The sequence below is a fragment of the Clarias gariepinus genome, chromosome 4, assembly GCF_024256425.1.
Source record: "Clarias gariepinus isolate MV-2021 ecotype Netherlands chromosome 4, CGAR_prim_01v2, whole genome shotgun sequence".
NCBI classification, from domain to species: domain Eukaryota; kingdom Metazoa; phylum Chordata; class Actinopteri; order Siluriformes; family Clariidae; genus Clarias; species Clarias gariepinus.
Window position 1 is genome coordinate 25,133,186 of NC_071103.1, and position 26,815 is coordinate 25,160,000.

A 26,815-nucleotide genomic window follows, 5' to 3' on the forward strand; every position below is an offset into this window, starting at 1 on the left:
CTGCATAGGATAACAGTGTTAATAACAATGTAGTTATTATGCAACATTTATTTTAGATACAGTACTACATAGTTTATATTAAAAATAGCATTCAATTAATTTACATTTTTGATAAGATGAGGCATAAAGTGTATTAAGTGCTAAAACATGCATTCTTAATTTGCTTTTGTACAAACATAAGTGCATAGTAGAGAGATGTGAGAGTGAGAGAGAGAGAGAGAGAGAGAGAGGACATAATTTTCTGCATTATTGTTCTTTCTACCTCTGCAGCATTATTGAATATGTTAGTGTCACAGCAGCCTGCAATACATTCTCTCTGTTTCTCTCTCACTATCCCGGTGGTGTACACTGCGCAAGTGCAGCAGGCCTCTGAGGGGAGACTAATGTAGTTATATAATACTCACTGTGTTGGTCGTCTGCTTGAAGAGATGCATGCAGGTAGCAGGATTACATAAGCCTGCAACGATCATTTTGTCAAAGTGTGGCGCTCTCACACTGTATTGGTCCTGCTGCTGCTTTGTCCATTCTCTCTCTCTCTCTCCCTTTCTCTCACCCCTGCAGGGTACAAAGCTTAACATGGTAGATATGAACATAAAACATCAACACTGATGCCTTCAAACCTTCAAAACAGAATATAACTACCTGCAGAGTACAAAGAGTTCCTGTGCTGCACACACACACTTTAGTGCAGATGAGAATGAACCTAACAGAGCAGCTATTTTAGACAACATCCCCTTCTCCCCCCTACACACTTTACCCTCCATGCAGCACCATGTGTGAGTCAGCCTCGCGCCGTGGCTGCCATGACGATAGACACGCCGCCCCCTCATTCTCTGCAGGGAGTCTGAGCAGTGCTGGCATCCGATGACAAGGCCAGAGCCCGGAGAGCTGTGACTCATCACCTGAGTGCCAGGTGAACTTTGCTGTGCGCTGCAGGAGCTCCAGAAGCCTGTCACCTCGTTTTCAACTCGGAGTGCCAAATGATATACGACCAGAGACTTTTTATCGACTGCTTCCCCACCTTTTTTTCCCACTATAAAGTCTGCACATTTACATATATTTCCCGACAATGAATATGCAGTGATTGCGTTCTGCTCTGTGAGCAATGAGGATTGAGTTATACGCAAGCTTGCCCTCTAGCCAAATGATCTCAGCACCATAAAAAATGAAATTGATGCAGCTTACAATAATAATGTTTGAATATTCCATTGAATTTGCTGAAATGAGCCAGTAACTCTTAGCGTTTACAGTTATACTACTTGAGTGCGACACGTGTCATAAGTACCGTTATGATGTCACTGACAAAATGACAAAACAGAACTCCAGAGCCTGTTTATAAACACTGTATATCATGGACTATGCTATACTGGTGTACTTTATTACATCTACCAATTTAAGCAGGACGATGTCTCACAGTGGGTTATATGTGGAGAGGAGAGGGGTCTCTGGAGAGTGTTCGAATCAGAGTGAGTAACTCCATGCCAAACAGTGGGAGTGTGGGCGTGAGTAATTCCATCTCAAACAGACCATGGGAGAGCAAGAGAGAAAGAGGAAACAGTCGTGTCTGTACAATGCTGCCAAAGTAAACTGACAGTCTCCATGCTGCATAATTTGCGAGCAGAAGAGACAAATCTGACCTCCTGAAATGACAAGACACCCAACCAGTTGGCCCAGTAGAACTGGCTTGCCTTTAGGCTTTAGATGACAGGTAATTAATTCGCTGCTTCAACCTGTTTTGAGAGTTGTTCATTTTATGTCTTTTAACCTTAAAGGAAATACACTGAACTTCCATGCTGCTAACATCTATTTTCATAAAACTGAACAGTAGGCTATATAAAATACTGATTCATCATCACTATCCATTCATAGATCTAAAAAGTGTTGCCATAATACGAAAATTTCAAGGCAACAAAACATTCATAACCTTAACAGATAGCACCGGTCTCTTTAAACTATTATAGTTTACATAAATCACTAAAAATGAATGGTTTGCTTCACACAACTGATTCTTTAAGAGATGCTTCGTCAACATTATTGTCATATTAAATGGAGCATTTTGATGAAAATGAGGCATGACCCAACCAGCCCAGATCATCGTCTCATCCAAATCACCCACTTATTACTGATTCATATACAGGGTTAAATGAAACAAAAGGCATGTTTTACAATAGCTCTCATGTGGTTCCATCTATCACTTAGAGTTGCATTAAATAGCAGTATCTCAAACTGAGGAAGCTAAACGGCACCGGGGAGTAAGAGTGCGTAAGGGAATGAAAGAAAATGTGCTGACTTTAGCAGCAGGCTCTTCCCTGACACAAGAGAAAATCTCCGAAAATAGCATTGTCATTTCTTACTCAAAAAAGATAAAGCTTTTTATCTAATAGACTTGATGGTAAGTGATTGCGGTACAAATCATTTCCAGTTGCAGTCTTTTTTCTCACCATTAGCACCAAGTACGTATCACTACAGGCGACATGGAAAAGCTCTTGCAAGCCAACTGACACCTGAACTTTGACCTTAAATCACATTGACAAGTTTAATATCCTTTTTTAATTTATGCAAAAGTTCAAAGCATATGTTCTAAAACTTTTAACTATGAAATAAATTGCCTCTCTGAGTACAGCTTTATTTCATTAACATTGCTTAAATATATGCAATATACTTTTGGCTATTTATTTCAAGCTTTTGAGCATTTCCTGAACTTGCCATAGACATCAGACTTTAGGTCAATTTTGACATTTATAGGTATTATAGATATTGTAGATATTGATTGATGTAGATATGTTGTAGCTATTGTGGTTTAAGGTTTTGGATTGAACAAATATCAAAGAACTGGTGATAAAATAATTCATTCATTCATGTTCTATACTGCTTATCCTGTACAGGGTCACAGGAAGCCTGGAGCCTTCCACAGGAAAACTTTGGGCACAAGGCAGGGCGTACCATGAATTAGGTGCCAATCCATTTCAGGGCACATGCAGTATACACACACCACACACTCACCCACTCATACACACTATGGGCAATTTGGGAGCTAATTTATATATAATAATAATTAATTGCTGCTCTCAAATTGTTCACACAAATTGTGTGTTTCTTGCAATTAAGTGGCACCCTGTCCAGGGTCTACCCCACCTTCTGCCTAAAGTCTCCAGAAATAGGCTGCAGGCCCCCCCACGACCCTGCACACGATAAACCCTATAGAAGATGAATGAATGAATTAGCCTGACCCACATGTCTTTGGACTCTGGGAGGAAACTAAAGCATAGGAAACCCACAAAGCACAGGAAAAACATACAACTTCCACTCACACAGAACTAAGGCGGAAATCAAACCCTCACCTCTGGATGTGTGAGACCACAGTGCCGATGTGCCGCCTTGAGAAATCAAATATAATTCATGAGATAGCAAATATAATTCATTTGTGCATTTCTGCATGCACTGTAAACCCTAATGCTCAAAGTAATTAACCATATTGACTGTTTTGACATATTGATTGTACTGTTAACTTAAATAATTACAATTAGTTTAAATTAATAGACCTTGATGAGTATTTAGAACTTTTGGGTATTTTTGAGTTTGAAGAAATGACACTTTTCAAGTTAGCTGAACAAATTTGATATTTTAAGTACTTAAGTAACAGTAACTGTCACCATAAAGTTCCACCAACTTAAAATCTTTCAGACTAGAGATTTTGTGTATGACATTATCAGGGCAATAGGGCACTGGGGGCTCAGTGGTAGGTGTTTCGCCTGCCATGCGAAAGGCCTGGGTTTGATTCCCAGCAACTGGGTGAAGTGTCTGTCCCAAGCCCAGATAAAATAGGAAGGTTGTGGTGTCAGGTAGGGCATCTGGTGTAAAACCTGTGCCAAGCTTGTGTGTGGACTGGATCGTCTGCTGTGGTGACCCATTGCTGGGAGCAGCCGAAAGACCAACAACAACTTATTTGATTGCAACAACTAAAAAAAAAAGATAATTGCTATTAAATAGTATGATTTATGCTAATTAATAATGCAAGTAAAAAACGATTAATATGAATGAGTATAACAAACTCAAAAACTCATAGTTCCATTTACTTAAAACTGGATACATCATTACTTGTAACTGTAACTGATTACCTCAATTTTTTTTTAAAGTTTTGCCAACTTATTCGTGTTTACAGTGTGCAGTAATTCCTTTACCATTAAAAAGGGTGGTGGTGGCTCCAGAACCAAGCCCACAAACACTGAGACAGCAGTCCATGTTAGAGCACAGACACACACATAAACGACATACTAGACGACAAAGAGGTTACAAACTAGATAACCTAAAGGGAAACCCACATGAAAAGAAAGGGAACATGCTCAACATGCTCAACTTCACACAGACAGTAACCAGAGAACTGAACCGGACACCCTGGAGCTGTGAGGTGATAATAAAAATAACAGGTCTGATCATGTTGGAGTGTGATTTCCACTACTGTAATTAAATGAAACAATCATAGATCCCCAGGGCATGCTTCACAGACCCCACTCAAAGTATGACTGCTGTAAAACACAAATGACCGTGTCATTATGTGGCTATTCATTTTGAACCCATGAACAAATCCGATATTGTGCACATGGAACCTTGACTTGTGCATAAGTAGATGGTTTCATCTTTCATCCTAGACTTTAACCTGTGGAGCAGCAGCCCTGAACCGAGGTTCCCAAAGGAGGCTCGGAAGGAAATGTTTCATTCATGTGCATCCAAGCATGCTGATGGAATCTATGGTTCCTGTACACTGCGACGTGTTGAAGATCTTCCAGTGAAGAATGCTGCAATCTGGAATTTTTGGAATGTTCCATGACGTCACCTGACAGCGGCCTCAAGCGAAGGGGAAACGAGGGGGGAAAAGCAAACGGAGGGACTCTTTGAGCCAATGAGCGCCGTATGCTGATGCTGTCTCATAATTATTAACGAACGTAAACCTTTTAAGAGCGTCCAGTGGCGGAAGGCAGGAGGGGGCGTGGCCCTCGGGGCGTCTCGTGCGGGAGGTACGGCGCGGCGCGAACTTGTTTTGCGTGCCTTGCGCGTGAGCGAGCGAATGAGTGTGTGAGTGCTGCGCTGCGCCGCGCCGCGCGGCTGAGTATCGGGATTGCGCTTCCCGTTTGACAAGGAGGAGGGGAAAGACGGAGCAGACGAGAGAGCGAGAAGCAGAAGTAGCGTTACTCCACGCGTCGTGTGACAGGGATGCGGACCCTGGACTCGGCTTCGCGACGGAGTAAACGCGCGCGGCAGTGAGGACAGCAGGGACAGGTAAGTCGGGACGCGTTTATCTTCTTCGCTCTGTCATTTGCTTTAAGACGCTCAGCCTTGGCAGCAAGGACAGCTTTTTATAGCTTAACACCGGCGGATAGTAATGACCTGGTGTACACTTATAGATGCGGTGTTTAGTATTGACAGAACGTTTGCGTAAACAACGCAGACTGGCTGTCAAAGGAAAACAGAAAGCCAGCTCTTAAAACATGGAATGTACCATTAGTTTTCGTAAGGGTTGCCTCGCGAGCGTGAAAATGGACTTCCTGTAAGCCAGCTGGCTCTTTTGCAACACGCCAACGAATGACTCGTTTGTCTGCAATCTCCAAATCAGACGCGAGAAATGTAGGAGTGGAGCAAGCTAGTGAAAGAAAACTCTACTTCCAGTTTTGCCTCGGAGTGCATTAAGGGAAAACAAAACAAAACAATACATGTATCTCCTTCTTGCTATCCAGTGAAGTGGAGACAGAACTACAGGCGTTACAAAACACTGTTGATCTTCTTGCAAGTGACCTGCACGTTGGAAGTGCCAGGCAGAGTGACACTCTGAGTGTTTATTTAACAGCAATGCTGCCATGCCATAACATAACATAACATAACATAACATAACATAACATAACATAACATCTTACCACTCTCCTAGTCGTCCAGCTTGCAGGTTAATTGTCCACTACTGTCTACAAATATTTAATGAAGTTTATGCATTCTTTATTTAGTCAAACTGCAGTTCCTCGAATGATGAACCACACTGCCCGAGCAAAGCAACCTGTTTTTCTCTTCAGACCACATTACTGCACCACAGTTTTTTTTTCTCTCTCCTGCGGATGCCAAGAAAACCGATTTATAATTTAGGACCATCTATTATTTGTGATGCTTAAATGTACATTAACATAACTAAGGTGTAACCTGCCAGTCACCGGGGCAGATCGCTTTCGTTCATCGCCCTGTACAATACTTATTCAGTGTCAATCATTTTTGGGGCGAGTTTACAGAGCGCCTGTCATTCAGGTGAGGATTTCTTGACCTTGGTACTATTCACCCAGCACGTCTCCTTTTATCTCACCATGCTGAACGTCTTTATGTCCATCCAAGGCAAGTAAAGAAACAGGCATAGTACTGTACAACGGGGTTCCTTTTTCATTTCCAGACAGCTCACTCTGTCAGTAAGACTCATTATAATGCGTTATGCGGCTCAGACAGGGGGAGAGTGCTCAAGATTGCTTTAGCATAACAGTGCAAAAAAAAAAAAATTATAAGCAAAAATCTTGTTAAGATTGGAAAAGAATTGTGTACGGAAACAGAACCAGCTGCGTTTTCCAGTCAGGTTGGACCGATGTTTTATAGCCTACTTTTCAACGCATCAGCCTTTAGAAATTTGATCAAGTTAATCTAGTTTTTTTCTGTTACAGAGTACGCAGAGTATTATTTTCTTTGCTGTAATTTCATCTGCTTTCTGGGTTTGTTTTATTTGGCGGGTTTCCATGGTCACCTCAAGAGTTTATTAATAATCACTCTAAGCATGCTACGTGAATTCTAAGAAACAAATGATTTCAGTGAATTTAACCTGTGGCAATAAAGTCAAGCTATGATGCTGCCATTTACCCTGACAGGCGAGCCACAATACATTCAAATAGAATTACTATTATGCCAGACATTTTGAGACATCTGTTAAGGTCACAGGAATTCTAATGAGCACTGCTTGCTTTATTAAGCAAGATGTTGCACCACTGCTTTTTTTTTAAATAATTACTCACTACACTTGGGTTTTCTAGAACTAGCACTGTACACATTGGCTGAATCAGCCACATTATGAATGCTAATATGCCATTATGCTTTAAAATGCAAATTGGGGCATGTGAATGAAAATGTTGTCAACATAAAAATGAATGTCGGTGTGTTTTTCTAATACTTCTTTTTTTATGAGGAGAAAAAAAAAAACCTGGGTATGCACATATAGACTCCCTGACAGATGTTTAGGGCACACCCTAAAATTTACTAATGGTTTTCATAAAAGGTTTTAACTTAGTTTTGGTCAGAACTTTACAAAAAAAAAAATCGATAATAATCATTTGAGGATGTTCACGTCAAACTGGGACTGATCGTGCAGAATAACAGTACACAGTTATGAGAGTAAATAATAATTTTATTTCTCTTTATAATTTCCTGCTACACTAATAAAGTTATCCCAGAATTTCACTTTTGCTTGGATACCATCAAATAAGTTTCCTCAGTACGCCGAGCCATGATCAAATTGCCTGCTTCACGTCTGAAACGCTGGCCTCCCAGGAACTCCTTTAATGGCCAAAATATGGAAATCTCTTGGTCAGGACTGTACAGGGTTATGGGAATAACTCTCAGCCAAGTTACTGTACTGTACAAGTGGTGTTGGTGAATGATTGCGTGTACAGTTCCCACAGATAATACATCTCTTCTGCATGTTTCTCACAAGTTATTTGTTGATTTTCAGGCATTCTACTCACTGAATATTCAGAGGAAATACTGCAGGGGCTCACAGCTACCTTGGCTAGCATTGTTGTTCATGGATGTATAGCCTTCTGTAAAACTTTTGCACTATTCAAATATTTTACCGCAGTCTCCTCACTGTACTATGCTTGAAGTCTTCTGTAAATGTCAATTGCACTATTCAAAAGTTTTACTTTATTTACCAGAAATTTCATTACAAGTTGACTTGACTTTAGTGACTTCCAATCCCCTTGTATGAGTATTTATTTTGACAGTTAAATTATGTTTATAAAAGCATACGAACAAACCAACCAAAAAAACTCTTACCTTTTAGTCTTACCAGGAGTTGCTGGAGAAGATTTTCACCTTTCAATAACACACCTCTCACAGCACCACAGGTGGGTTAAGGTCTGGTAACTCAGCCGGTTGTTCTATTACACATAGCTTCGTCTCTTTTCTTTTCAAATATCTTGTACAGTTTAGAGGTGTGCTTGAGGTTGTTGAAAGTCAAACATGACTGGCAGTGTATGCCTATGTAGGTGTGTTCACTATGTATCTATTGTTATCTGGCATTAGGTGTTATCTGGTAGAGATAAATAACCCTTGTTGCATGTGATTATGAGTGTTACTTGGCACTCTGGCTTGTAAGATCATTTGACTGATTGCTTCAGAAGTAATATTTTATTACTGTTTAGCTGCAGGTTTCTCTTTTTGTTCCTACAATGATGTTAGGGTGGTCAATAGGGGATTGCAGTACCTTTGTGTGTGTGTGTGTGTGTGTGTGTGTGTGTGTGTGTGTGCTCTATGCTTGAATTGGATTCGGCCTTATTTGTACAGTATGCCACTTTGAATAAAAGTGTTGTAAAATTAATATATTTAATGAGTAAATATAAACATAAGAACATTTCATAACATTTTTGAAGCTGGATATGAACAGATTTGTTTGTAAAAACTTTCATAAAAAAGCAATTACAAAAGAATTTTTATATTTATGCGAAGTTACGCATACTACAACGTATTTGCAAAGTTATAAGCCACAAAACAAATGCTTTTATGCTTTGTTAGAATTAGTTATACATGATTAGATATTCTTTTTGCCTGTTAGTAAGTGAAAATAATGGCCACATTTGCCTTTTTGCTTTCATTCTCCTTGGTTATTTCAACTCAAAATGCGTGCACTTCTGACTTTTAGCTTTTAAGTCAGTGATGTTGAACTTTTGTTGGGGTCATTACAAGCAAATGAGCCGTGTCAGGAATGTGCTTTGCACCATACAGTATATATTTTTATATGTTTGTAGAATAGATTAAACGTGTCCAGGCTATTGCATTAGCACCCATGTTCAATGGTGTTGTATGGCCAATGTGTCACTATCAGAATCAAAGGTACTGCAGTGACAGGATGTCACCAGCTGACATTATAGCATAATATAATATCAGTTATTGGCATGAAAAAGGCATTTTATAGCAATAAAATGTTTGTAATATAAAAAAATATATATTTAACTGTTGTACATTAGTTAGAAGGACACCAGTAGATGGCTGTCATTAGTTTGTAATATGCAAGTGTCTGGGAATCTGAAATGTCAAACAAGAATAAACTTCCAGAAACATGTGCAGATTGGGGAGAAAATGCAGATGGGGGAAAAAGATCCTTCTAAGGATCTACTTAGTCCTTTGCAGCTGTGATTTTGTTCCATCTATTGCTAGCTATCAATGTTAGGATGGTGTTTTATCCTCTTTAAATAATCAGTTTTGCTACTCACTCTTAGTGTAAAATTATTCATAGCCTAAAGACGTTCAGCTTCGAACCGCATCAGGTTTAAAAAAAGAGAAACTAAAAGTGCTACTCCATGATTACTGGAAGGAATCGACACACTATGATGCTTAACTGCGCCAAACACGTGCAGCATGTTAAGCCCCATCTTTTATGCTCTAGGATTGGCTCGTCTTTGAGGATCTAACAATTATAGATGAGACAATCATAACGCAGGAAGTGGGATTATTTGGGAATTATTTTTTTTTTTACATCATATTTCATCTGTTAAAGCTAGAAAAATCCCAGTCCTGTCAACTGTACTTAAAAACACTAAATGTGATCCTAAAAAATGACTCTTAACTGCTGATCAGCTTCAATTTCAGCTGATCCTCTAGAACAGTAAGTCCCATCTCTGGTCCTGGAGGGTCGACCCTTCAGTATTAGTATTTTTCCTGCTATACCACACTCACTGCTATTTAGAAAAGTATTATTTATTTTTTTACCCTTAGTATTTTTCCTGCTATACCACACTTACTGCTCTTTAGAAAAGGCTGTCAATTAGCTGACCAGATAAATTATGTGTGCTGGGAGCTAAAAAAAACATTAAAATGTGCAGGTCAGTGGGTTCTCCAGGACCAGGATTGGGAACCACTGCTTGAGGTCATTGCTTTTAATGCACTAAGGTGTTAGCAGTGGCATTGGTATAGTATTAGTGAGGCAGCCAAATAGAGTGATTTGTCAACTGGTGGGGACAGGGGTAGCTCAGTGGTTAAGGCATTGGACTACGGTTTGGAAGATCCCAGGTTCAAACCCCACAACCACCAAGTTGCCACTGGTGGGCCCTTGAGCAAGGCCCTTAACCCTCATCTGCTCAGATGTGTAATGAGATAAAATGTAAGTCGCTCTGGATAAGAGTGTCTGCTAAATGCCTAAATGTAAATGGTGGGTGCAAGCTCTAAAATAAATGGGAAAAGATGTTTTTCAGTAGACTGTATTTTGTCAAAAACAATGGATTCTGTAGCAGGTGCTTAAGTTGGTTGTGGCCAATAACATGCGTTTCTGTAAATTATTTAGCTAAGAAAACATCCATAATGCTACAGAAACATTTTCGCCAACGTAAATAGATTTGTTTTTATATGCTCTGATCAAGACAACATGGATTAGAGACGAAAACAGGATGATGAAAGACTATTGGACAGAGAACTGTTTATCCTCTGTGTCAAATTCAAAACAGATGGGTCTTCTCTGTGTAGAGTCCATGGTGCTAGTCAAATGTGGAAATATGAAGCACCAATATGAAACACATCATGACTTGTCTAATGCATAGCCACAAGTCGCCAATGGTTACACATGAAAAGGTCATTGTTGTCGGCATTCTGTAATGTTAGTTGCATTTTTATGTTGTTCACAAATTTTATTTGAATTCCCTGAGTCTAAAACCATGGTATAGCTTGTACAATATTATTATTATTATTATTATTATTATTATTATTGTTCAACATGTTCAAACATTTTCTCTCTAACCTTTTGTTCAGTCTGTTCTTTCTAGGTGCCAGCACATTTCACCACACTTAGCACACTGCAAACAAGGTGAAGGGCTTTAAATACCACACATAAAAACACAATGTATCTCTAACCATGCAGGTATTTTGGCCAGGTAATCACTTAAGGGTCAGCACTGTTCACTTCTCATTTCACTTATTAATCTCTTGTTTAAAGCCTTGTAATATATCAGCAGGCTGAGCATGGCATGAGCTGTTAAGAGGAAAAGTGTGGACGAGTGAGACAAGGGCGAGTGTCTGAAGTCGTGTTGCTGACCAGCCTTAGCATCCATCAGTCGACCGTTCGTCCCTGTTTGCCCGGCTTAACCTACCATGCGTGAAGATGTTACATGGCTGCCAACTCCTGCTTTGATTCATTGGTATGTGTCTGCTGTGTAAGAACTGTCTCTCGCTCACATTATACCCACTCACTGGCCACGGACACTCTGCCAGAGCTCTGCTTTCCATTTAACACTGGCTTGCACATGTCTATTATAATTCTTACATTATACAGCTTCAGCTTATTTGTATTAAAATTTTATTATTTTATTTAGAAGCAAACATTAATGATTGTCTCACCTGACTATGATTTAGGATAAAGCAGCTCTGACGCTGTTAAAATATGATTGTGCTTGTTTGTAAAAACCTGGCGTATGAACTGGAGTCGGTTGTTATGAGTCTCTTTTATCGTCAGTCTCTCACCTTTTTGGTGTTAATATTCTGATTGAGAACACATTCTTTTCTGCTACAGTGAAAAAGTATGTTTATGATATTGCGTGCATGATGGCATAAATAATATCCCTCTTTGTTGTTATGCCATCGATACAGTTATTCTTGATCAGAGTCTTTTACCTCTAAATATTCACTTGCTTCTGCAAGTGCTACGCGTCTGACAATCAACTATGTGTCTGTGATCGCAGCAATCAGTTAATCATTAGCTATAACAATGCAGCTCGGCATTCCAACATCAGAGCCGCTACTAGATTATTCTTTAGGACTCTGTATCATTTATTGATTGGTGACTTTAGTATTAGTTCACTGTCAAAACATGCAAATATTCAGCTTAGTACAATGCTGTGTGCACTAACTCTGAATGATTATTTATTGTCATTTCACCTGGCAGATGTGGGTCTGGTCTCTGGTCAGAAGAACTCAGGCTGCTATAATGACACTGTGGTGCTGTGTGTATTGCTTTCACAGAGCTCTCGGTCCCTGGTTCATGTCCGAGCCTTGGTTACTTTTGTCACTGTCTTGGCATTTCACATGTACTCCTTGTGTCTGCCCTGGATTACTACAGGTTCCCTGGTTTCCTTCTACTTCTCAAAAACATGCATGTATGTTATGGCCAAAAGTATGTGAACACCTCACCATCCTACTTATATATGCTTGATGAACATCCTATAACAAAGTTGCCCTTTTTCTGCCATAATAGTCTTCACTATTTTATAAAAGCTTTCGACTAGATTTTAAAATAAGGCTGTGAGAATTTTCCAATTCAATTTCCACAAGAATATTTTCACAGGACCATTAGTGAGCACAGGCAGGATGATGGACAGGAATTGTGCCTGGTGCACAGTGTTCCAGTTCATTCTTAAGTGGGGTTAAGGTCAGAGCTTACTTCAGGTCAACTCAGAAGCTTCTACTCCAACCTTGGCAGTCCATGTGTTAGAGTTTGTGCACAGGATCATTGTCATGTTTGGGCCCCTTAGTTCCAGTGCACGGAAATGAGTAATTAATAATCCGGTGTAATAATACAACGTAAAAAGACATTCGAGACAACTGTGTGCTCTAACTTTGTGGCTTCACGATGCACAGGTGTTCACATACTTTTGGATATAGTGTAGGTGGATTGAGGGCACAAACTAAAAAAACAAAAAACAAATGATGAATGACAACATTTCATGCAGGAGCACCAAACCTATGGGCAAAATCTAAAACCACTCAGCTGTAAAGCATTAAAGTCTACAAGTGAATTAAACATGCATGAACATCATACAAAGTGATACTAATGATTACACACTTCTTGCAGTTTTAAATTATTGCATTTGTTTATAAAAATGATCGAAGTAAACTAGTAAATAAAAGTGGCCACAAATTCTCTTTACGTCATGATGATGATAAGTATTTCCTTGCAATGCCATGCAAACTGAACTGTCCACTTTTTGCATTTCTTTGTATTGTTCACGCATGCTTAAACACACACATTGGACCATCCCTTGGCTGTTTTTGTAGTGTAACTGTGTACGCTGGACAGAAGAAAGCACAATCTTCATTAGTCTAAAGACATGCAGATCGGCTAAACGGTAGACACATCCCACCATTAACTGTTCAAAGGAGATTAATGCATTTTTGGGTGCCTTCAGCATTCCTTTACTATGTAGAAAGAAATAAAAATCAGGAACGATCATGGAGTTAAAATATATATTTCCTTACAGCATTTGACAACCACCACCAGCCTGAAGTAGTGGATTTTGTATTTTATGTTGTTGACACCAAATTTTAAACCTGAACCTTTCATGGTCAAAATCCTCAGATCAGGTGATTTTTTTCTTTTTTTCCTGATCTTAAACTTATCTTAGTGGGTTAATTGTCAAGAATTAAATCAATTGAAAATGTATTAACCAACAGGCTTGTTTTGCAAGTAGTGGTAACCTCGAGACCCCTAATGTAATCTAATGTTAGTTTAGCTATCCTGATGTACCAGGCTCCTTGCATGCTCGTTAATAACGTACTGTATTTAAAGAGACTGGTCTCTGCGATTCCTTTTGTGAACAGTCACCTGCTCAAAATCTTTTAATTTTTACAGAGAGCTGAGACACAAAACTGACCGCTCTTGTTGTAAAAACCCTTGCTGTAAACTGATTGTTTGCCCTCATAAACAAGTTACCACTGTTGGGCTCTTAAGCAAGGCCCTTAACACGCAGTTGCTCAGATGTAAAAAATTTGATAAAATGAACATCTAAGAATAAAAGTTCTTCTGCTAAATGCTAATTTAACAAGATTTTACCCATTTTAAATGATTACATTATGAAAAATTTGTATTATTATGGCGGTATGTGTATGGGAAATGCTGGATTGTGTCGCTTGAACTCTTTTAAAACTTGAACCAACAGACGCATGTCTGTCTGTGCGTCCTTGATTATTAATAATTAACTGATTATTTCTTCTTATTGAACATCTTGGTTAAACATGTTTTGGACATGTTGGTATAATGGGCCCACTTACAACTGCCTATTATAGACACCCACTTCAACGTTTTAACATGTCCATGTGGAGATTCTTTTCTTCTCACCACTATTGCAAAGGATGATTACTGGAACAACCATAGCTTTCCTGTTTGCTCAAACCACTCGAGTCATTCTGTCATAATTTCTCTCCAGCATAAAAACCCAGACAATCAGCAGTTTCTGAAACACTCAAAGCAGCCTGTTGGATATCAGCAGCTGACAGTCACATTTTACCATTTTGATGTAGGATGTGTGAATATTAACTCAGGCTCTTGACCTGCATCTAGATAATTTAATGTGCTGGAATGCTGCAACATGATTAACTGACTGATGACACCATGAACATTCAGATCTTTCTAAAGTGAGACTTTTTACTCGATACACTTTCAGTTGGTCAGAATGTGAGTGACCCCGACTAGCCGTGCTGTAGATGAAGTAATGTTGTAGATGAACTTAAATAATTCTTTTGAGTGTGTAAAGCTGCTTTGCGACAATGTTGATTGTTAAAAGCGCTATACAAATTAAATTGAATTGACTTGAATTAGTTATTGCTCCTGTTTTTTAAAAATAATTAATTGATAATTCGGCACCTGCATCCTGAACTATAAATATAACCCCCCCACAACCGCAACCACACACACACACACACACACACATAACTTGCTCACTTAGTCTCTTTTGACTCTTGAATATTCCGCTGTTGACATAACAAGAAATATGATGCGTCTAAGAAACTCGACCTTGAAGTTAAGATTAGTGCTTAGCATGGTGTTTAGCATCTAGCTTGGAGAATCACTGCGTTTTCATAATATTATCATAACATTTCAACACACCCACCGACTGTCCATGTGATTAAAAAAAGATACATCGAAATACAGGCAATAGATTTTAGCTTAAGGAAAGATCTGTGACTGTATAGACCTTAAGACTTTTTGTTTACAGTAGGAACATTTCACTGGCCCAAGTGGGTATACTTTTGTCATTTCTAACTGAAAAGAGCACCTCAGCAAAGTTTCTTCTTGTAGCTTTTGTTGTCATCGTTTTTGTCCACGGATAAAGCGCTTTTTGTGTCTCCTGTTCTCGTTAATTGTGTTATATATCTTTTGTTACCCAAGTGTCGGACACTAGCAGTAGTTTGCAGGTTTTTCCTGGAGCGCCGTGCTGCTGACTGTGTGTAATTTAGGTCAGGAGTCTGGGCGAATGCTGTGCGGTCTTGTTAAACATTATTTGGCCTGGACCCAGGGGAGCGCTGGATACTTCTGCAGATGAAGATAGCATTTCCCTGTCCCTAGAAGCAAACTCATCTGATCAGCCTGTGACTGTGGATCTACTGTAAATAGCCTAGAGTAGCGCTGACGCGGTAAACGATAAACATCTGCGTGAAATTTAAGCAATGCAGACTTGTAAGTATTTGAAGATTTGCAACAGTTCAGCTGTGTTGGTAATTTTGCCCTGGGATAAGAACGAGACGCAGATGAACTTTTGTGCTTTTAGCCATTATGACTGCCCGAATAACTGTTTACAATGCGTTCCGCTCACTTTCGCAACACTGCAATGTATCACCACCATGAAAACCACAAGTATGCTACTAGGAGCACATGGCACTGTCCACAGTGACCAGTCGCCGGACAAAAAAATGCATTTATAGCAAGACTTGTTTTTGAGGTTTCTATGGCTGGACGAAGATTTGTGTTATATTAAATTGAGTTATGTGTGTGTTTATATTTACAGTGTATATGTTTGTGTGTTTGTAATATTTATATATATATATATATATATATATATATATATATAATATATATATATATATATATAAACACACATTTTATATTCACTCTCCTTTGACTCTAGCGTAGTAAAATACCTTAGGGTGTTACACTTTGCCATTTTGCATAGGAATGCTGGATATGAACACACCTACAATTACTCGTGTGTCATTTTGAGGAACTCTAGGATTTATTTATTTATTTATTTATTTATCTTTTATGTTTTCAATTGTATCAATTGTATTATTAAGAGCAACATACAGAAGTGCATAGTAGTCTCATATCCTCATCCTGATATAAATAGGTCACATATACAATGTAAAGAAATACAAAGGCATAAATAAAAAACTGTTTGGTGTCAAGTTCTTTTTTTATATTATTTATTTATTTATTTATTTTGCTTGTTTAAGTGCTTGGTGGAACGTTAGATCTTGAGCCTTTGTGACTCAGCTGTTCAGACAGCTTCGGAGACAGACACTCCATCTGGTTCATTGCTTCCCCTCTCTCACCGACACGTACATGCACACACATACACTTAAACAAACACACACAAGCAAATTTTAAATCTTCTATATTTTTTGTACCATCTGTCTCCCTTCTTCCTTTACTTATAACCTTAACTTCCTTCTTTGGGTGAGTCTATGTGTTTTCACATTCATGCTCTTTTCTTGTCTTAATGTTTGGGTGCTCAGTTGTCTCAGTAGTGTTTTGATGAAATTGTTGAGATATCCCAGAGCCTGCACATACAGTCGAAGAGATATATGCTCAGGGGGAGAAAGAGGTTTTAGTTAGAAATTCCTCCAGCTGTGAGAAGCTTAAGCAGCAGGAGGCAGCACTCCTAACAGAATTCCTCGCCTCCATAGTGGTGTTAGATGTTTGGGTAAAGGCTTTGGGTATCCCTATGTTATTTTGTCCAGATGCTGTGGCAGAGTAGCCATAATGAGCAGGGTTGTGACTGTTGGTTGGTGTTGAGTGCTGTGTCTGTGTTTTGTCTGGATATATATATATATATATATATATATATATATATATATATATATATATATATATTTCTTAAACTGGCAGCGTGGTGGCTTAGTGGTTAGCACTGTCACCTTGCACCTCTAGGGTGTGGGTTGATTCCCACAATGCACACTTCACACTTAGTTTTTATTCAAACAGTTCTGGCAGTGCAATTCAGCTTTTCCTATGCACTGATTTTTTTTGTGGCAGCTGACAATCAACATTGCCCTCCACTTGTTTTTTTGTTTTTTTTGTTTCTCTGGTCTGCTCGGTGGGTTTCCTCTGGGTACTCCAGTGTCTTCCATGCAGACATGCAGATTTGGGTAATTGCATTCCCAAATTGCCCATAGTGTGTGAATGAGTATGTGTGTGTGTCTGTGTGTGTGTGTGTGTGTCTGCCCCGCAATGAATTGGCACTCTGGTTCATGCCCCAATTTTCCAGGGATAGGCTCCAGGCCCCCCTTGACCCTGTATACAGTATAAAGTGGTATAAACGAGGAGTGAGTGATGTGCCCAATGAAAAGTCGATAGACAGACCCTTTCAAACCATAATTATCCTTTGCAACAGCAATCTTAATTTCAGAATAGATAGATGAACTCAAACACTATATATTCCGTTATATAGGTTCCGTTGTATGTTTAAGCTGTAGCTTACCTTGACTCAAACACTGTCATGTCCAACATGACCGTGCCCTTGTGCACAGAGTGAGGTCCCCAAAGACACACTTTGTGAAGGATGATGTGGAAAAACATGAGTGGCCTGCACAGAACCTTGAAATAATAACCGAGAATGCCACCTGACCCCAGGTTTCCTCACCTGACACTTGTACCCGAACTGACTCATGCTTTTGTGGCTGAGTGGATAAAGCATGCTCCAAAACTAATGGAAACCTTTGTAGAAAAGTGGAGCTTTTAACGACAGTAAATTTTGCCTATTCTTACTTAACAAACACATTTCTACCGAGTCTACTGAATCTGTGGCTTCTTAAAAACAAAACAATCCTGTAAAAAATCAGTAACTAAAAAAAATAAATCACACAGTGTAGCTTAAAAAACTTTTACCTTTAAAATAAGTGGTTAATCCTGTATCTATAGCCATGGATATCTCGAGAGTACAGTAGTTGAATATGAGTATTTGCAAAAAGCTTATCAGTCTGGTCTGGAACCTCGTTCTTCCCAGTCTCATCCTGTCAGTGAAGTGACTGAATCAGAGCTGCTGTCAGTGCTTACATAACCATGTGTTCTTCGAGTCCATGCTCTCTGCAGCTGTCTGCCTTGCTGCCAGCAGTAAGAGCGCTGCCAAACCCAGGAAGAGATCACACACACCCACTCCGTCCAACATATCACACACCAACACTGTCCAGCAGTTGCCAACTGTCATGGCACAGCTCTCGGTACCACCATCAGACCTGCTGCATGCCTTAAACTTGGCCTGGGTTTCTGTGTGAAAAACCTCACAGTGTATTTGGTTTTGAGCCCTAAAAACAACCATTATGGATATGTTTTGATAAGAAACAATCTGTTCTGCAGTAACCTTGGTACTGTAAATTTGATTCACTTTGTTTTAAACTCTGCTGAAGTTTACTAGTTAACACACTTTTTTTTATCCATGGCCTGTGAGCTACGTTTACACTGTCAGTTAAATGTGACCCAATTCCAATTTTTTGCTCATATGTGACTTATATCGGATATGTTCTATGTCCATGTAAACAGGAAAAAAACATGCATGCATTCAAATATTTTGAGATCGGTTTCAGGCCTCCTTCATATGTGGAAATAAATCAGATATGTGCTAATGTGACTTTTGTGTAAACAGACAGATCGGTTAATGCTTATTTAGGCTAATTTCTATTAAGAAATCAGTATTTGGTGAATAAAGCATATGCACAGGCTGCAATTATGGTGTTTTTCCCCTCCTCCTCCGTTTCAAAATCATGGTGACGGTTCGTAAACTTTGCATATATCGCAAAGCTAGCATCAAGCATATTTCGCTTTCGTCCATCTTGGCTAGTGTGTAACGCAAGAAACTCTCTTTAAGTATGTGCAATGTTTCAGATAGTATGGTAAGTGTAAAAACTTCAATCGGATATGGGTTAGGGCTGCTTGATTATGGAAAAAATCATAATCACAATCAATATCACAATTATTTTGGTCATGATTGAAATCACGATTATTTTACACGATTACTTATTTACTTTGGAAATATGTTGCATTTATTGAACAGAACAGTAAATTCTCCTTAAAACAGATCAAGACAGATAAAACAGATAAAGGCAAACAAGATCAACAATGTAGTGCACTTCCACAATCTTTTGGAAACAAGTAATAAATAAAATATAAATATTAAATAAAATAATAAATAAATTATAAATAATAAATTATTATTAATAGTGTCGAGAGCATAACGCTTGTCCAGAATATTTATCATTTCGTTGAATCCTTCGTTCTCAACCGTGCTAATAGGGCACATGTCTTTGGCTAAAAAGTATGCAACGGCATCTGTTATTTTTTTTGTGCCACTGAGTTCCACTGAAGAGCGTGTCTTTAATGGATGACTGTGTTGCGGAGGGTGTTGTGGGGGTTGTTCATCGTTCTTTCTGTTTTTTTATTAGTTGGTCATATGTCGGTCTGTGTTTAAATTTTAAATGGTTAAAAATATTGTGGTGTTACCAGGTGCCGACACAACCAAACTGTTCCCAAACAACAGAATTGCTTCTACCTCTTTTGTTGACCAAAGACTTCTGTGGCTGCTCTTTTCTTTTTTTTTTTTTACTTTTCCTGCCATCTTTACTCGCGCTGATTTTTAAATGCGATCAGATACCACATACGCAACTTCTTCGCTGACAGTATAGAGTGAGAGAGTTTGGGCTTCTGGAAAGGCGAAAGTGTGGATGCGCGCGCGCGTCAGAACGCAGGTCAAAATAACTTGTGAAGTGAATAATCGTTTTTTTCAAATGCACCATTTTTGTGATTGTTGAGACCCGAAAAATCTAAATCGAAATTCGAATAATTGCACAGCCCTAATATGGGTTATAGTTGAAAGAACGTGTAAACAGACGGTCAAAAAAAATCAGATATAGACAACAAATCAGAAATGGGCATCGAGACCTGCAGTGTAAACGAGGCTTAAGATTTTATTAGTCCCCTTTAGCTTTAATTACAGCACACAGTGTGGTGACCAGTGTGGAAATGATTCCTCATGTGCCCAGAACCACTCTTTTACAATTTGTGCCTTAAAGTATGCCTGTGCCATCATGAAGGGAAAACTCCATTGATTTGATAACCTGGTCATTCTGTACATTAAGGTCATCAGCTTACTTCATTTTATTGCCAAATAACGTTATTGAGTCTAAACCTGACCAACTGAAGCTATGCATGCTAGGAGGGTCACTATTTATTGCTGTAGAATAGGGTAAATCTGAACACATCAGGCCACATGACCTATTCCCATTGCTCCGAAGTCTAAGCTTTATGCCCCCTAGCACAATGAAACCTTTTTTTTTCTGATTAGTCTCACTAACAATTGGCTTTCTTATGGCCACATAGTTGTTTAGCCCCAATCCTGTGAGTACTCATCACATTGTGTGCGTATGTAACTGCCCTTACTTTTACTATTAATCATTACTATGTTTTTTTACGTTTTTTTATGTTTGTATAAATGTTTACACAATGTTTTGTGGCAGCTGACAATCAATGCTGACCTCCACTTGTTTCTTTTTCTTTATTATTATCATCTAAAATAAAGAGAAACCCTTATTTTTGCACTCAGATCAATTCTTCAAGTAAGTTGTTAGCAAGAGAGTAAGGACCCAGGCTAGTAAAGTTTGTGGTTTTTTTTTACTATGGATAATATATACACAATAGTGATGCGCGGGTCGTCTGGTAACCGGCGGACCCCACGGGTAACCCGTGGGTCGGGATGGGGCGGGTAAAGAAATTGTCACTTTATTTGCGGGCGGTTTGGGGCAGGTCAACAAAACTAATTCAAACAGATATTTAAAACAAAATAAAATAAAAAATCCATGTATGTTGCGTGCAATTCCATATAGCCTATATTAAATATTTGGAAATATCTATTTTCATATTGAAATATCTATTTTCATATATCAAGTTCTTTGATAAGGTTACGTCACGTGACAAGTCACGAAAGCGCCAAGCAGCTACCGCTGCCAGTCACAACAAAAACAAAGAAATAAAAGTGAAGATGGAAGACGAGGTGCGGGAGACATTTTACATCATTAAAAGAAAAAAAGGTCAGGCTGCTAAATCAAATGTCTTAGCATTCTTTTTTTGCACAGCGAACGTTAAAACGCTAAATGAACATTTCCATGTGATAAATGAAAAAAAAAATGTCAGTGGTTATTTAGCGTAGGCTGTAAACTGTATAGTCCTGCCCTATACAAATCTAAAATAAAAAATTGTTTAGCCTAGATTACTTATTCTGCTTTGTAAATGTTTAAAATGTGCATCATTATCTTGTTATTAATATGACCTGATTTATCGTTCATATTCATAATCATCTGTTGTTGCCAGTTTACAGGACGATGTTTCCAAGCACATTCAGGCTGAAATAAAGGCTGTTTTCATTTGAATTACAATGCCTAGTATGTCTATATAATGGTCGCGGGTGCGGGACGGGGCCGGTTGTTAAAATAGATACAGTGGTGCGTTGCGGGCCAAATTATTTTATAAAAGCGGGACCCTTCATTAAGCACAATATTTTTTTTTATTATTATGTGTTAGGTGGCATGGTGGTGTAGTGGGTAGCACTGTGTCATCACACATCCAGAATTGAGGATTTGAGTCCAGATTCTGTTCATTGTTCAGGGGGTTTGCATGTTCTTCTCGTGCTTGGTGCTTAGCTTTCTATCGCGTGCTCCAGTTTCCTCGAACAGTTCATACAGGTATTCTGCCTTGTGCCTTAAGTCTCCAAGAAAGGCTTCCGACCTACCATGACCCTGTACAGGACAAGCGGTGTATTAAATGTGTGATTAAAATGTTTATTTTATTCGATCAATATTGGGCATAAAGCTTCACCTGATTGAACACTGGAAACCCATTAGCACACTATCATTTAAACAAAGAAGATGATGGTGAAAGCAGGAAAGAAGAGCCCACATTCATTCATTGCAAAAAGAGAACAATTTTCTTGGAGAATCTGAATCATTAGCACTACAGTTTGCATTAGGTGTAGTGGTGAGGGTAGACCACAATTAAACGTTTTGGTCATCCACACTGTAGGATGTCTATTGTAGGATGGCAAAAAAAAGAAAAGAAAAAAAAGAGAGACCAAATACAAGGAAAATCACCTGATACTCGCTCTTAAACATGGGGGTGGATCATTTGATTCTTTGAGACTGTCGGGACGATGCCTGGTTTTACCTGTTTTCCTCTGCCAGAAAGTTCAGACATGGCCACTGTTTTGAGCAAGATGCTGAGTCATACCTACTTCCGAATCAATACTGAAAATGTTTAATAACCACCAAACCGATGCTGTATTAGTGTTTAAATTATTTTCCCAGTTTCTGGAATTGAACCTTACTGTAAACTTGTGGTCTTAAAGAGGTCCACATGCTTCAACATAAGAGTGTAAAAGAGTATAAATGGTTTTGCAGGGAGTAATGGATTTTCTACATCTGTGTCTGACCCGGTTACATTACTGTGCTCTTACAGTGTTGCTATTCTCTGGGCAGGCATGACAAAGTATTAATTGTACGAATGCTGAAAAAAAATGATTCTTTGTATTTAAAAAACACAACAAACCAAAAAGAAAAAACAGTCAGTTTGTCAGTTTGTAGGTTAATTCTTCTTTTCTATCCATTTTTATATTATAAATCGCTCACTTTTCATAGTAGGTGCCAATAATTCTGTACATTTATGCTGAATGAGTCTGTGATTCCAAAGAGAATGAGAAGGATGTGCTTCGTGTTACAGGCTACCCGTTCAGTCTGAAGCCTTTGTTCCACACAGACCTTCTGTCAACACATTCAAGACAGAACGATGTAGAGTTGCAGCTTTACATATCCTGTTGTTTCGTCACTGCCATGTCTAGGTTTCACAAATCTTTTAAATGCATTTGTGCCTGCTGCTGCCGGGTAAGGTCATCCAAAGAGCAGATAATTTTAGAAGTCTTTAATTATGCATTAAGGAGTTTTTCTAGACTTGAGTAGGTTCCGTTTTATGAAGGTACACCGTTGAGTTTGCAGAAGTACAAAAAAGATTTTATGTCGCCTCTCTTAGGGATATGTGTTCATATTGAATTGCATAAGAGTACCAGGACTGAGGTGGAGAAAATACTGGCAGGAGTACAGAGCTACAGTTTTACACTCCTGGCATGGATTATTTTGTTGTTGATATGGGTGTCCTGGACTCCTAACCCCATGCACATGGAAGGTAGGCTATGATTGAAACCTGAAACTATAACATAAATAAAAAAAAAATTGGACACGCACATAAACACCAAGCTCATTATCCTTGCTATTACAATTATTAGTCATGGTAATATGAATAAAAAAGCAACAGTCAATAAAAATAACAAAACATAACATAATTATATTAAACAGTATAAATAACCTTACAAGGCAGGCTAGCATAACACCCATGATTACTTCCTGATTGCTTTGTCCAGGATACTATTCCTTTATTTATTTAGTCTTATCGAGATAGGAACAAAGGAAAGCTTAAGATGATTTTTTTGAAGTCACGGCATCGAAACCTGTCTAAACTCTTGTACTTATCATATTAAAAAATCTAAGATTATATTTTTTTTACCATTTTAAAAATGTATTCAGATTGAATTTTGCCAGATTGAATGTTAAAACAATATACGTAAGTAAATTATGTAAATCGGAAGTAAATCACATGATTTTTACGCACATCACATAAATTTGGCAACATTTCTGGTTTAATGCAGTATCACAAGTCATACGACTTTCAAAATAAAAATGTGACATTGTATTTTTTTTTATATAGTTACAGTCCCAAAAGCATTGTATGTTTATTAGTCTATTTTATGTAAAAATCTTAGGAGGGAAAAAGGTTTGATAAGCAGAATACATCTTTAATATAATTTATCATGGATTGTTTATACAGTAGAATCATTTAGGTGACAGTCATGACCACGTAGTATAACCACACTAGTTAATGAACATTCTGTATGGCTATGTTATGATGTATGTGCTAGTGTGGGTCTCCCTGTTATAAACACAGTCATGCTATTTGTTCACGTATACTGCAGGAAGCCCTATATTTTTTATGAATGTCCTTGAAAGAGAGGCTCTGCTGGGTTTCACACACACGGTAAAGGGGTGTGTGTGTGTGTATGTGTGTGCCTATGTGGGAGATGTAGTCGTGTATCCTCCTCACACGTACACATACAGTGGTAGACTCAGCAAACAGCCTGGCCCTTGTTCAGTGTGTATGGTCCTTCCAAATAAGGTTGGGCGAGTGTCCAGGTATGCAGTGTTTCCTAACCAAGCAGTCCTCAGTTTTCTCAATATTTACAGAAAAATGGTTTACTCTTTCGCCTGAAGCAGCATTAAGGTATTAGGAGTATCGTGTTCTACATGTCTGAGTACGATAGAAATGCTTTGGGTTTCTCTTTGGGTTTTCCATATCTAATAGACTCCTTTAAAGCAAAACATAGTTTGAAAATAAATTCTTCTACATAAAATCATGAATTGCTTAATGTTGCAAATCTACAATAAGTCTTTAAACAAGACAGAAATGTTGCCTGTATTTGAGCTAATCTAATAAGTAGCTAAACTTAGTAGTATTAATCCAGTCGCGATGTTCTATGGTTTACTCCGTGGTTGTTAACTGCTCAGATCAAGCATGTGAGAAATTGCAGCATGCAAAATGTGTGTAAGAGGAAGTGTGGCCACTTGGGCACACTCCATTAACCTGCTGTTTCAGTATATTGGAACACTTTGGAATTAGTAGAATGTACTAATGTGTTTATCAGCAGCTGATGAATTAATTTTCTGTAAAAGTGTTAGAGCTACTGCTAACAATGATTAGAATAATTAATAATTTTATTTTTTATTTTTTAGTAAATATTTTTTTAAATAGAAGCGCAGGAACTCCCTGTGCAAATCCCTCAGTCATGCACACACACACATACACACACACATTCGCACACGCACACTCAGTCACTGGTAGATGGTGTTACGTGTATTTCAAGCTCTAAGTTATCCCATTTTGAGCTGTCAGATTAAAAAAAGGCCATTATCCACTTGCTCCATATTTGAAACACTTGAATGGTAAATTTCCAAAAACTTGGAAACAAGTCTTAATTGTCAGGAAGTTGGCTTTTTTGCGATTGGACCCTAGGAACTTCCATTCGAACCAGCCTTATGACTTGGTGTGTGTATACATATAAAAACTATTTTTGTTTGTTTAAAAAAAAAAACATCGCTTACTTTTTAAATCTGTAATATTGGGTTTAATAGTTTAAAAAGCCTTTACTGCATGTGGTGTGAAATGATGTCACATTGTGCTTGCATACATATAGTGTGCATTCATTCATAAAGTACTGTAGATTGACTAATCAGTAATGAAATTTGTTGCTATTAATCACAATTACAGTATCTGTTAATTTAGCTGTTGCAGCCCGAATAAATTCCTTAGCTAATGATTCGTATTAGAAGAAATAAATGAACTAGGCGTTCTAGGAAGTTAACACTAGCCATATGTAATTATTTAGAGTCGAACTTGTAGCAGGGTTTGGTGGAAATCAGTAAAGACTTTTAATTAATGAAAGTTGGCCTTTGGGGGCGTTGGTGTGTAACGTACTGTGTTTATCTCTCATTGGTGTCTTATTGCAGGTCATGTTTAGAATTATGCTAAAATAAACTTTTTACTGAAACCTCATGAATTCAAAGTTTTCCCCCTGACATTTCCACAGAAGGGCTGATTTGATTAGGCTTAGCATGACTCTGGGGCATAACTTTAGGACTAGAGCAGTAACTCCTACTACATCTATGTTTTCAACCCTTAGTGAGCTTTTTTTTTTTTTTTTTTTTTACAAATCCACATCTTAACACAAGATCTAATTTACTTGGGATCAGGATCTAATAACATTACACTATGTCTGAGTTAAAGATTTTGTGAAAGGAAACAGTCTGACAAACAAACACCCACTCACACTGCTGCGCTGCTTCTCTCACACTTCATCTTGGTGCAGCCATAGCTATAGTTGGATCTGCATTGTTAACACATCATATGAGCTCATCCTGTGGAACTTCTGTTGACCACAAAGAGTACTTGGATCCTGCAGGCTGTTTTATTTTTATTTCTTTTTAAACAAAAATACGTTTGTGCAGATTTATGATTTAGGTCTCTAGTGTTGCCCACAAACTGGTCAGACCTCATACTGTAAGTGTTCAGAGGCCAGACGCGGCCCCTACATATACTATATTTTGCTTCACACACAAGGGGGTGGACAGAAATAAATGTTGTACATTAAATGTGAATGTTGTTTCACATTTATTCTATTTGTGCTTATCTGGGACCTCTTTCTATTGATTGGACAATTTAAGTAATAAAAAAAAGGTGAACTGAGCCAACTGTGGTGATGTTTGAAGAGCAGTTCACGTCCAAGTGTGCATAGGTTTGTTCTCCTGGAATAATTAAACTGTAAATGAGAGATAAAGTGTATTAGGAACCTGGTAAGTTGGGAGAAGGTGGATGATCTCTTCTATTAAGAGCATGGTAATGTGTCTGAGTTACTGTGTTAATGAAGTCTCAGTGAGAAAAAAAACAGGCTTTCTTTAGCTTCTCTCT

General features: G+C 38.4%; 1 protein-coding gene across 3 annotated transcripts in view; it reads left to right on the forward strand.

The window, feature by feature from the left end:
* The first annotated feature begins 4,944 nt into the window (after positions 1 to 4,944).
* The window catches only part of LOC128519738 (transcription factor HIVEP3), a 72,059-nt gene continuing 50,188 nt past the window's right edge, over positions 4,945 to 26,815 (forward strand). For 2 of the 3 annotated variants that reach the window (XM_053493567.1, XM_053493566.1), the window contains exon 1: positions 4,945 to 5,277. The gene's annotated coding sequence lies outside the window, so the exon portion shown is untranslated. Of the gene's footprint in view, positions 5,278 to 11,231; positions 11,418 to 26,815 lie in introns of those variants that run through there. The other variant, XM_053493568.1, reaches the window with a different exon arrangement.